At 36.9% G+C, this 13,534-nt stretch overlaps 1 long non-coding RNA gene across 2 annotated transcripts in view; it reads left to right on the forward strand.

The window, feature by feature from the left end:
- Positions 1 to 10,258: 10,258 nt before the first annotated feature.
- Positions 10,259 to 13,534, forward strand: part of LOC135445713 (uncharacterized) — a 30,703-nt gene continuing 27,427 nt past the window's right edge. Inside the window, exon 1 of one of the 2 annotated variants that reach the window (XR_010439582.1) lies at positions 10,259 to 10,340. This is a non-coding gene — a long non-coding RNA (uncharacterized LOC135445713). The remainder of the gene's footprint in view (positions 10,341 to 13,534) is intronic. The other variant, XR_010439583.1, reaches the window with a different exon arrangement.

A 13,534-nucleotide genomic window follows, 5' to 3' on the forward strand; every position in this document is an offset into this window, starting at 1 on the left:
CCAGAACTGTGGTTTGTGAGGTTTTGTATACGCTACACTGGGTTCATATTGAAGCTTCTATTTTGCTTTAATATTATATTTCACTGATTAGGGGATTCTTTCACTTGATACACTAAAGAAGGGATAAATTTAAATTAGCTTAGCTCACTGAATTGAAAGATGTACCTATCATGATGCCAGTCCTGCAAGTTTCTCTAGATTACTTTTTCATTGACTAGAAAGTGGATATTGAAGAATTTTTCAAATGTTGATAGCCAAATCTTTGCTTGAGTGAGGTTTCTTCCTGCAGAGCCCCATTCTGAGAGTCTGGGTTTTATGACAAGCTGATTTTGGGGAAACTCACTTTTGATGGGCACTTCAGACATTACAAACCAAATGAGTTTTCTTCAATTAGTTTCCTACTAATATTTCAAAGCTGTGTCTAACCTTTCTGCTGGAGCATACCATGCATGCCCTGTGGTTCTGGTCCATGCATCACTTGCATCTTGTCTGACCCCTGTATTTGGGTTTCCTTTCTGTGGAAAGTGGGAAATGGTGTTGTGTATTTGGGTTCTGTCCTTATAAGAATTAGTTTGGTCCAGGGAGACAAATGTACAGCAGGGAAACATTCTCAAGTTCCCTGATCAGATATAACCTGAGACCTCACCTATGAGAGCAAGTATTTCTCACATGCAAATACAACTCATTGACATGAGGTCATTAATGAGCAGCAGTGGATTATACTGTCTGACATTTCTATCTTTTTTGTGCATTGTTAGAAATCCTGAGATAGTAGTTCCTTTCTATTACCCCAAATTACCTACTGTTTTTCAAATTTAAGTGGCTGAAGTGATCACAGTTTTTACATGTCATGTTACTTTGAAATGAAATAAAATTAAACCAAAGCTGCTTTTCTAGCTTCTAAGTCATGTGGCATGTCTAACTCATGTCTGCTTTCTCATAAAACATCAGTCATTTTAATACAAAAGTATGATGTAAATAGGCTGAATCAAAACAATAGATTAAATGTTGTTGTAAAGTTTTCCAAGAGGCCAGAATCCCCTGCCTGTGAGGAAGATAGTGTCCTTAATGTTACTGCAGACATTGCACAAGGAGCACTGTTATTCACTGCTCTTACAGCTCTATGGCCTGTCCTGTCTTGCTGGGAATCAGTCACCTGAACTTTTTGAGCCTCTTAGGCCAGGGTTGAAAAGTTGTGTCAATTTTTGTAGTACAGAATAGATTATGGTTTTACAAGACAGCATGGTTTACAGAGAAATGTCATGCCAAAGATCACATAGCCCTCGACCTCTTGACTCAAATCACTAAGTTCCCATTAAAGCTGAATTATTTGGAACAGGCTTCAGCATGAATCTAGAATGAGAATTTAATTACCATTCCTCTGGTGTGAGATACATAAACTCTGACATGCTTCCAGTAGGAGTGTATATTATATAAAAACATTATTTTCATACTTCCATGGAAAGATTCTTTTCCATTTTTGCTGTTGTGCATAGCTTTTTACAGTGAGAGAAATCCTGGATGATTCTGTGATTTAAAACAAGTGGAAGTTCTCTGTGACATCTGTGAATTTATTTCTTGTGAAACAATTTTGTCAAATTTAGTATTCAGCTGGAATCAAAAAGTGAGAATTGTGTGTAGTGTAACTCAAGTTTACATGGTGTAGAACATGAGAAGACCACCAGGGAAGCATAATTCTGCTAAGTCCCAAGTAGCTAAAGAGGTCAGCAGACAATTCATCTGATTCTGCATGCCCAAAGGGATAAGTCATCATCCCATCCTTACAACCATATGTCCTATTGACTAATTTAAGCTATAAATTTGTACCCTGAAGTCTTCATCTTACAGTATCCCAATGACCTGTGAGGCTACTGCAGTCTACAAGACCACTAGTTGTCTTACTCCTTTCTAGCTGTGTGTCAGCCAACACATGCTGACTTGCATGGAGTCTCCATTCCTGTTGGATTACCTTACATTTCAGGTGCTTCAATTAAACCAATAATTCAGATGCCTCTTGTTCTCACTTGCTATACAGAGTTTGAGATGAATCTTGGTGGACAATTGAAGCATAATCTGTGAAAAATCCCCATCCATTGCCTAGTCTATTTTAAGCCTAAATGTGATGCACGTTTTCTCTTGCTGTCTTCCCCTGAGAAATTCCATTAAGTCTTTCATACCTAATCCTGCTTAAAATACAGAACCTTAAAATCCTAAGCTACGTGGCACCTGATGGCTCCCAAGTGCTTTAGAAGAATGTCTTGCTGCTGCCACGTGGGTGGAGCACTGCACAGAAATTGCAGTTGTAGCCAAGTTTTGAACATTATGCTGACTGGGTGGACAATGCCTCTTTCAGGCAGTGGTTAGACTTTGTGCTTTGGAGTCCTGCCTCTGCCAATGCAGCATCCAAACTACGGATCCTCTCTTGGGGATAATGTGGGGCTGAATGGGAAGTGGTAGGCAGGCACAGAAAGCCAGCACTGCCTCTGCTGCTGAGCAGCCATGGTGACTCTTTCAGGAGTAGGAGAGTCAGACCTTGCTTAGAACTATTTTCTTGGAGGCAGAAGAGTGAAAAGGGGCGGTTATGACAGGTTAATTGTGCACCTCTCCTGCCTTTGATAGCTGGCCTCCATTATTCAGAAAATTCTTGGCCTCTGTGCATGGCATTGCATAGACTGTAGGGATAAAGTTTATGTCCTCAACAAGGCTGGTACAGAAATATTTTATGGTAATCAATTTGCTTGGGTATATATGGGTGGCTTGTTACACAAAATGGTCCATTTTTGTCTCAGCCTCTGGTATTCTTTTGTCCCAGGGATCCTTTAAGGCCAGGGGCAGCCCATGTCATAGCTTTGGACTTTCAATGACTTACTGGAGATGAATTCCCTGAGAGGTTAGAGCTCTGCAGCAACTAATTGGTAGACACAAAAGCACTTTACTGGGTTATACTTTCTATTGAAGCCACTCTGTAGTATCCTGATGGATGCTGTTTATGACTAACCCAGCCTGTTAGGACTCACTTCCTTCAAAATTCTCTTTCCAGAAGCCCAGGATATATGAGCAGGCCTAAGTAAACTAAAGTATGCAAAGTAAACATTCCCCTGTAATATTGTACATTTCAGTGATGAAAATGTGCAACATGATTGTCTCAGCAAAATTTGGGCAAATATTATTTCTCCAAACTAGTCCTAACAAAGTTTCAGGACTACCTTAAAACAGTGTCAATAATATCTTAAATGTAAATACTTAATTTAAAAAAGAAATACATCTCAATTCTTTTAATTCTGTTTTCAGTGATGCTTAGACAGACACAGAGTTAATTTGTTTGACTAATTTTCAACTTACAATGGTATAATCTAACCCAGGTAAAGACACACAACTGTTCAAAGCTTTTAACATTTGTTTTCAATGTTAATTCTTCAGCCATGCTTAGAAAAACAATTCTTTCAGAAATCTGATCTGCACTGCTTCACTTGTAGTGTTTTTGGCTTTCAGCTGTCTTTTAAACTTCCAGTAATAGTATTCCTCTATTATTCATATTTGCTCACACAAGTCCCAGCTAAAGAATGCAAGCAAGGAATTGAACTGTCTTCTAAATCAGCAGAGACTTGAGCTGAATGGACCAAAATCACCATTCTGCTACAGTCTTTCATAGTGCTTTAATTAGCGCTTGTTAATTAAGACCATCAAACTTCTGCAGTCGTGCTTGTGTCAAAAATATAGTTCTGTTTCATTAAATATAATTAGGAACAACCCATAGGAACAAGAAAAAAAAGTAAATGATGCCTTCCTAATGGTATGGCTTACTTTGTTTAACATAGGAAGGTAGCAGTGTTTAACATAGGAAGGTAGTTTTTTGCCTCATCACTCTGTAAAGGAAATATTTTTCAGTCAAAACCCTCTTTATACTAGTTCCACTAATAACCTCTCACACATTATTTCAAAACAGGTTTAAACAGGATAGAGCAGTGCATTAAATGCATCACAACTGTCACATATACTCTTGAGTTTTGATTTAATTCTGTCACAGGAAAAATGGATTTTCATAAATGGATGTTTCATGCTTTTCACTCTAATGTATGACATACAGTGAGACTCACATTTCCCCTAAATAATGGTTTAGCCTCTGTAAATCCCTATCACAGCTGTTGAACCACAGATGATTTAACAGAGACAACAAGAATCCTGTGAAAGCTTCAGATTCAAACTGAATCCTTGTTCAGAGGCTCCTAAAACAAACTTTCTGGCTTTTCATCAAAAAATACAGCACTTTGGTATCCTAAATTTTTGTTATATATGCAAATGATAAATGTCAACCCAAATAGGCTTTGGGAAGAGGGCATTTTAAAATGATGTTACCTTGTGTAGCTGCTATTAGTAGAGAAAACTAAAGAACAAGCCACAAGCTTCAAGGCTTGTTAATTTACTCTGAAATAAATAAGCCCAAGGGACTTAAGAAAATTTGACATAAATTTGTTTCAGGAAAATGTGAATGACAAAATACCTGAATATTTATTTGTTTTACAGAGTTTCTTTCTGTTAGAGATTTTGGTTTGTTTTCCTCTGGAATTTTTTTGTTGCCACAGGGTAATAAATTAAAAAATACCCTTAGACATCTCTTTGGAAAACACTTTATTTAAATTTTTTCTCCCCTTCTTTTAAATTTTAATTTTAAGAACAATGAAGTCCATAAGTAAAGCTCTGAACTAGGTCCGAATCTAAAGATTAAGCGTGGCAGGTTAAGACTCCTACGGCTTGCTGAAATTTTGATTAAGTAAGGCAAAAATACTTTATGGTCAAGTTAATGGTTTTGTGGTTATTGCTGTTTTTTTCTTTCTTCCTTATTATGGTCTTGCAAAAATAGAAAATAAACCCAATTTGGATTAATTTTTTTTGAAAATGCTGAGTTGAAAGTCAAAATATCCGAAAAACCTGTATTACACTCAGTGTCAGAAGGTGTCTTTTGCCATCTTTAAAATAATTTTTTGTTATAGATTATAAGGATGAAAATTTTATATATCAGTATAAAAAGGTATTTGAAAATGTCAATGTGCATTATAAAGGTCTGATTTTATTATGTTTGCTTGCATATTGAGAATTTACTTTCTGCTGTGTTTTGTTCTTCCATTACCTGAGGGAACTTTTGAAGGTTGGAATATTATTTAACATAAACTGACATTTGATAGTTCATGAAAAATAATTTAAAAACCTTAAACCAGAAATAAACTCTCATCTTTCTAGGAAAAAAGGTTGCCACACATCTGCACTAACCAGGATTCAAAGTTTGGGGATACATTTTGCTGAAGTTATCTTTTATAAGTACACTTTCTCCATTTCTTAATCCTAAAGCACAGAAGGTCCTGTCAATTCAGACATTACATTTTAATATATCCATTTAGAGAGAAATTTCATTTTTCTTTCCTGATGTCTTCTTCTGCTACTGAGGAGAAGCATCTGTGCGGAACAAGAGAAATGTAAGCTGTAATTTTGAAGAAACTGCACTTGAAGACAATGGGACTACCAATTAACATAAAGTTAAACATGCATTTAATATTTTGCAGTAATAACTTTAAAGGAAAATATTTCCTTGGGAGGCATATTGTTGTAGGAGCTAATATAATAAAAATTTCTTTTCATTGCTTCTGAAACCCTCAGCTGTATAGCAATTTGTGCTTCATCAGGAAGGAGAATTTGTGCCCCAGTGTGCACCCAGAAGAGGAGAAAGGTCACATAAAATCCAGGATTTCACAATGTATAAAACACACAGCGTGTTGCTTGCTCTTTTTTGTTTATTTCAGAAGCTGAAGTTTTTTTATTTTCAGTTCTAGGAAATGTGCCAATCTAACACTTCAAATGACTTCAAGTATTTCTCATATGTCCCAAGGCTAAGCTCTGGAGAGGAAGGTTGTGAAAGAGCTAATGGAGTAATATCTTAAATTGAAAGAGCAGGATTTTGTGCAAGATTTTAAAAGGCTTACAGTTCTTACTGCCATTATGATGAGTATCTCAGTCATATCTAAAATAATATCCCAGATAGAAGTGCCATTGTTAAAGGCTGTGCAAATTTATAGGGTGAGGGAGTTTGAGAAGAGTTGAGACAAGATGAAAACAGTCATGTGGATATGGTTATTCCAGCAAGTAGATGAGGAATATAGCAGAGATGAAGCAGTTGAGATATAAACTTTTTAGATTAAAAATGTACTTTAAAAAGTATTTTGTGAGAATATCCACTTGTAGCCAAACATGACATCCTAGAGAGTTGCTTTTAAAGTTCTAATATTTTCAAATGACACTAAAAATACGTATTTGTCTTTTCCACCAGCAGCTGTGTTTTGATAAATCAAACTTCGACTAATATTATGAAAACTTTGGAAAGATAACTGAGAAAAAAATACTTTTTGAAAAAAGACAACAAGTTTATATTTAATGATAATAACTTTTCACCAGTCACTAGATGTTTGACTTAATTCAGGCCTTGGATTTAAACAGCTCACATGCCTGAAAGTCAGACCTAGATCTGACAGATATATGTGGAGCTGTGAGAACTTCTTGAAACAGACAGGAAAATCTACAAAAACATAAAGAAGAGCACTAACCCAGTGCAATGCTTTGTAAATCCACCAGTCCTACACTTTATTATGCTATCATAAGTGTGAAGTAAGTCAGTAGAATTACACTAATTTCTTCAAAACCCCTAACGCAGAAAAAGAATTTTGATTTGTTTTTGGCCTTCTATAATTTTTGTCCTTTTTCAAATCTTAAAATGTTTGGCCTGGGATTTAATTTCTTTGCTGCTCACATTTAACAAAAAAAGGCTTTCCAGAAAACCCATCCCTCTCTGGCATTTCATGTGACAGGAGGGAAAGAAAAGACCCTCTATACAATGCTGAGCTTAAAAATAAACTTTTCGGGTTTGCAAATAAGTGAAAGCACAATGGAATCCTGTGTTTCAATCTCGTGTGTGTATTCATCATGGATGCCTAATTATGAAGCACAGAACTAAAGCTGAACTGTGTACCCCTGGTTACAGGACCCAGGGGATGACTGGATTCACTGGTTGTAACTTGTTCCTCAGGGGCCAATTAAAAGCACACCAGGTAAAGTTAAATAAAAAAATATATAACTCTTGTATACTACAGATTTTACTCATTGCTGAAAACTGGCATCAAGAGAACCTTGGTAAACTGCCCTTTTTATTAACTGCTTTATATGAAACCTTTAGCTCTACCTGTAAATTCCCATTTGTGTCACCATTTATTGTGAGAAATACAACTGGAGGAAATATTTAGATACATAGCTCTTCTGCTCCCCTTGTGAAAGAAGTATTATCTTTGCTAAGAAATGGTCTCTGCACTCTTGCAGCCCTCACAAGAAAATATTCCTTTCTCTGCTGATGTTCATGTAGAGCACTGTATGAAGGAATTTCAGATTCTGTTTATATCAGTAATTTAATCTTAGAGTCATAAGAGAGTGTTTATTTTAGCTCTGCTGGTGATGAATTCTTTCTGCTTTCAGATAAATCATAGTTAAGAGAGTTGTTGAATAATTCATCAATATAATTTTGAATACTTTAGTGTATCAGATCTCAGAAAATATAAGTAGAAAATGAACAGGAAAAGCATAAAGCACCCATAATGTATGGCAAATGCTTGTGCATTAAAAATATGGGCTTTGTCTGTTTTCTCATTTTTATCTAGTGTTACACTGGTGTGGCTGCTTGAGTTTAATAGGACTAGCTCCCAGTCTGCAATGACTCAAATGCTAAAAGAAACAGGAATATGATCTGATATGCCTGGGTGAAATGGAAAACACAGGAGCAGATATACCCATTGCAGTAATGTGTTGGCTCATGTTTAAACATAAATGTCTGTATCAACAAGCCAACAGCCATTAATAAACAGCTGCTAACCCTGCTGGAGATTTTATCATATGCATGGGTACTTTTTGCTAATGAGAAAATGCTTCGTTTATCAAAATAACATTGGTTTCATAGAGATGTAATTCAAAGTTTCTTGTGCTGTACTGGGAATACCAAAGCAAGTAAAGACTGTATTAATTGTTATTTGTGTACTGGAACAGATTTAGAAAAAATAATTTGTGAAGAAATCTGTACTCTAGTAAGACTGAAAAATTCTTTAGCTGAGATACATTGTTTGTGGAGGGTTTGCTAACAAGCTTGTGGGAAAACCCAACAAATATTCAAGGCAAAAAAAGGTCAGGAACACTGAATATCTGGAAACCCCTATCATTTACCCTTTTGGTCAATAAAAATAGTCTGAACCACACATTTAAATATACTCTGTAAGTAACTGGAAAAAACTATTCCCAAAGGTCCCTACACCCTATCTTGGACACAGAGGTTTAAAGTCAGTGATATGAACTACTCTCTGCAAGTTCTCCTGTCTCTCTGATGCATAGCGGAGCTGCTTCCATGAGGGTCCCACATCCCTGCAGAACACACATACATTTGTTATTTATGAACAGAAAGTAACTCAGTACGCTACAAAGCACACGAGGGACAAGTAACAGAATTTGAAAGCAACTAGTAAATTAATAAGCAGACATCAAAATGACATTAATATTAAATGAACTTTCAACAGTTCCAATTTGCAAATATTAAGCTGTATTGGTTGTTGCACATAAGACACTCATTAGAAGCTTTTTTATTTTTCCAACAGAACAAAGCAGCTTTATATGAATGTTGTTTCCCTTTAAGGTTTTATAAATCTGATGCTCTGAGATATCTGGACACTCACAAAAATTCCTGAGCCTATAAACTTACAGAAACTGTTTTGTGAGGGTCAAGATGAAAACTTATCCCCAGACACCTTGGTGAATCTGAAAATCACAAAATATGCAAATAATTTTTAAAAGCTTAATTTTTTGTTTGTTTTATTTAACTGTTACTTCAGTTTGGTGGCGGAACTCTATGTTTAAAATTCAGAAAATAAACATAGATATAGAAACTAATAATCAGCCTTTGTTTTTTTTATAGCAAGATTGGAAATACGTGAATATGTGAAGACTTGAGCTAATTTTATGGGAGTCAGTAGTTGTTGTATTTCCTTAATTCTTTATTACAGCCTGCGGCTGGAATTTTGCTATGTTTGTTATATTTGTTCTTGACTTCTTGAAGTCTGTCAACTCTAAAGCTTTTGAAAAGAAGTGCTGAGTTTGGAAAGGGTCTTTATTAAAGAAAGTTCCATCAAGGACTTACAGAAGCTTGTGGAATCACGAGGTAATGTGAGCTGATCTTTGTAAAAGTCAGGCAAGCTTGGGCTAGAAGTACAGGACAATTATTTTCTCTATCAAATCACAATGGCTGTTGAGGATACCCATTAAATTGTATGTAATTTCCAATCCTTAAATATTTTTATCATGTGTAGAGGAACAATAGGGGGTTTATATGAGCTATAAATACTGAGTAAGAAATCCTCTGCTAAAAGTGGCTCATACTCAGAGCAGTGGAAAAAAGAGGAATGTGGCTGATGAGCAGACTGAACAGAGCAGTAGTTTGACTGTTCATCATGGGAACATAACCATGTTATTTATTAGCAATGTTTACCAAAGAATTTCAATATTAAGGCAGTGATTCCCAAACTATGATCCTGAGACAAGTCACCATTTGCAAGCTTGTTTGAAATGGCCTCTACAAAGAATCATATAAAATATTGTCATTTAAGGCATGTTTCTGGCAAATCAAGGGTGTAAAAGTGCCAGGTAATTTGTCATAAATTCTTTAGGCTGAGGATTTACTAATTTGAGGATGTACTAGAAGGGAAGCTCCTGCCTAGAGGAAGGACTACTGTGGCGTCACTGGAATGACACCATGCCCAAGGCACGTCCCTTGCCCTGGGCACACAGGTGTCCATGAGGTCACTGTGGCTTGGTGCACCCAGCAGGGGATCAGCCAGAGAGAAAGGCAAAAGGGTCTGGTGGCAAAAGGGGCAGCACGAGAGGACCATGCACAGCACTGGCCTCACATATTGTGGGTCTGCTCCATCGGTATCTGCTGTTCCCTCCCTGAGCTTCTGCCCATCTGCCAGGCGCATGGTTACACCTTCTCCACTTTTCATTTAAGACAATGCCTGTTGGGGGATCAAATATAAGAAAATAAAGGTAGTATAGAAAGTAATTTTACCCCTTAAGGAGTTGCAGCTGAGCCAATTACTAGAGATTGGGAACAGGCCTGACTTTAACAGGCCACAGCTGTAGCCAATAAGAAGAAAAGTGTTATAAAAGAGTGGATTGGTTGGTTGAGGGGCTACTAGAGTTGGTTGGCTACTGTGAGAAGAAGGAAGGGTCGGTGCATAGAGGAGATGCCAATAAGAAACATCAAGGAGGTATGAAGCTCTAGCAATACAGAACCTTTGTAACGTAATGGCAACAAATGCCATCTGCTATGAGTTCCAAAGAAGCCTTAGAGTGATTTTTTTTTTTTTTTCCTCTTTGTGGGCTGTGTATAGCTACTCACTGAAGCACATCATAGTCCTGGAAAAAAAAAGATGAGAAATACTAGATAATTTCTGTTAAGTCTTACTGTTTGGTTTCCTATTAGGTTAAATCTAAATTCTCTCTGAAGCATCTCATGCTTCCCTTCTGTGAGCTTAGACCAAACATGCAATATAGCAAAAACACTTCTTTTTACTGCAAAGGAGACCTCAAGTAAGATGCAGAAAATATTAGACCTCGTTTAGTCAAATAACCCTATAAGCATGAATATATGGACTTCTATCCACTCTAGCACATACCAAAAAATGAATTTAATTGAGTTAACCAATATGAAATGCCAAATATTTGTAAAACTCTTATCAATGTTATGGAAAAATAGGAATCTAGTGGTACTCATTATGTTTTATGCATGACTTAAAAACATTGCTAAAATTACTGCAAGCTGGTAAGGGATATGTGCCCTTTGTGCAGGGGTGTTCAAACACTGGGTCTGACATATCACCCTGAAAACCCCAAGTAATAGCTGCTAGGAATCCTCATCATAGGAAAACAGGTCTGAGATAAGGCTGCCCTGTCAATACAGACAATATCTTTCTAATAACAAAATTCAACTAGAGAGAGAAGTTCTACTTACATTTCAATGAGCTCTTCTAATGAAAGCAAGCTGTAAAGGGGTAAATCTGGTTCCATGATTTTTGGAAAATAGGATGATTTGGTGAGATATCTTGACAATACTGGATGCCAACAATCAATTTGGGTATAATTAATTTTCCTACACACTATGGGGCTCCCTAATATATTCACAGCCTTATGTAGTTGACAGATATTGCACAGGATATATCAGACTATGGCAGATCCTGCTAATTTGGGACAGCAGCTGAAAGAGGGGATATATTCCCTAGGGAATATGCCCATCACAGATGGTACTCGACACTTTGGGAGTGACTGAGCCAAGCTCTTGGCAATCTTCGTTCAGACTCTGTCCCACACCACTGCCAGGGAGTGCAGCTGAGAAACTGTGCTTTGCTGGGAGTGCTCACTAATACAGTGGGAAACAAATTCACATCATCAGGGGAGTTCAGGGAAAATTGTAACCTGCCTTCCCAGAAAGCTGGCTTTGAAGTGAGACTTGTTGCCAGATACATCTTGAAAAAAGAAAGAAGCGACCTCTCTTGGCATGCCCACAAAGTGAGTCTGTTTTGGAGATAGAAACTGATTCCCTTGGTTTGTGTAGTACCTGCCACTGCTCTTGGTGAGACATCCTGGAGTGAAGACAGTAGCAGGAGAAGGCAGATGATGGCAGTCCATTGTCTGCACTTCCAAGATACCAGTCTCCAAGGAAGAGACTCTGATCTAAAATTTCTGATGTTAACTTGGATTCAGCTTCTGGCCCTGCCTAATAGCCTTGAAAATCCTGGTTGGAGAAAATGAGAATTTTTCCAAGAAAATATCTACTTGTTGTTTGGGTTCTGATTTTCCATTTTTTTTTTCTTTTGATAACACCTGTGAAGATTTGAGTTCTGCTTCACTATTTTAAAGTCCTGAGAGATGTAATGATGTTTGTCCAGTGAAGAAATAGACATTTATTTGCCCTAAAAGCAACATCTATAATTTATGTACTTACAACAAAGTGTTTGGGATAACATTCACAAGTTTTTAAATTGAATAAAGAGCTAGTAACTTCTGCTTGTAGCAAGTGGCTCTTAAAATTCAGCTAGAGGTCACCTATTCACAGGCCCTTGTAAATTCACATTTAGTCACAGGACCAGAAATATACCAGGGCAGTTGACAGTGAGATCTGCCTGCCAGCTCGGCCATTTTTATTAAATTTAGCCTTTTGACAGGTTTCATTTCTCTTCCTGATCCCCAGCTGGTCCAATTGCATCTCTCTACAAAGTTCTTTTTCATTTCTCCACCCTGTATTATTTTGCCATATCTGTGGTAGTTAAATGTGGGTAATAGTCTTTCATAGCACCACTGAAAATCATAAATGTGAGCATCCTATTCAAAATAATAGAATGTTAACTCTGCTTTGTACTGACAAAGGCAAGAAAATCTGAAGTAAGGGCTGTTTTGTTTCATGCTGGTGTACAGGTGCTGGTGTAACACCTCAGAATCAGTGAGCTCCTGTGTATGAATGCCTTCAAACTCAGATATTCACACGATGATGCTTTCAGGTTGGAGGAGTCTCCTTTAGAGATGGCAATATGGCATCAGTGTAACATTGCAAGAATCAGCCGAAGAAAAATCAAATTCATTGAAACACAGCGGTTATTTAATCCAAACTACATATATACCCTAAGTGTTTTCAAATGAATGGCTGAGTTGGCACTCAGCTCAAATCACCCAGATCTTGTGCTTTTCTAGCAATAATCCTTATGTAATTACACATTTGACATGTGAGAACTGCCAATGTGGTTTGACACTGCTTAACAATATGTAATCTTTCATGCTGCAATCTGTAATTTTCATAGCTGTATGAGAGACTATATGCTGTCAGCTCTCTGCAGCCTGGGTCCACTGGAACTGACAGGCTGCATATTTGTTAGCTTATTTTTGCTTGCTCAACATGAAATTGTATATTGAATTCAGACTCTAATTAAGTGAAATTGAGAGGTAATTTCTAGAATTAGAATACTGTTAATCCACTTTTGCTGTTGTAAATCTTCAGATTGAATGGACTGAGATTACTGTTCCTTATGGAAGACAGACTACTGGGCTCTGATTTTCCATCAAAAGATTATGGCTTCCAATTTTACATAGCTGTTCTTCAGTTGATTTCCTTATAAGTAATGAAGAAATGTTGCAAGCATTATAAAATAAGGGAGCTTTGAACTGGAGATAATTTCTGAATGTCTGACTTTCAGTCTTAATAAGAAAATTATATATGGGAGTTTCCAGTCTCAAAGTCCACTTTGCTTTGATTTGTACATAATATTATGAGTGACAGTGGAAGAACAAGCACTTGAGATATGACTTCATCTTTCCTTAATGTTTTCCCCCCATATGGAAAGGTAAACATCTGATTGAAACAACGGCACAGGTTCTAGAATTGGAGAAGGGGAAAATATTTGCATAATTCACA

Source organism: Zonotrichia leucophrys, chromosome 1, assembly GCF_028769735.1.
Source record: "Zonotrichia leucophrys gambelii isolate GWCS_2022_RI chromosome 1, RI_Zleu_2.0, whole genome shotgun sequence".
Lineage (NCBI taxonomy): Eukaryota > Metazoa > Chordata > Aves > Passeriformes > Passerellidae > Zonotrichia > Zonotrichia leucophrys.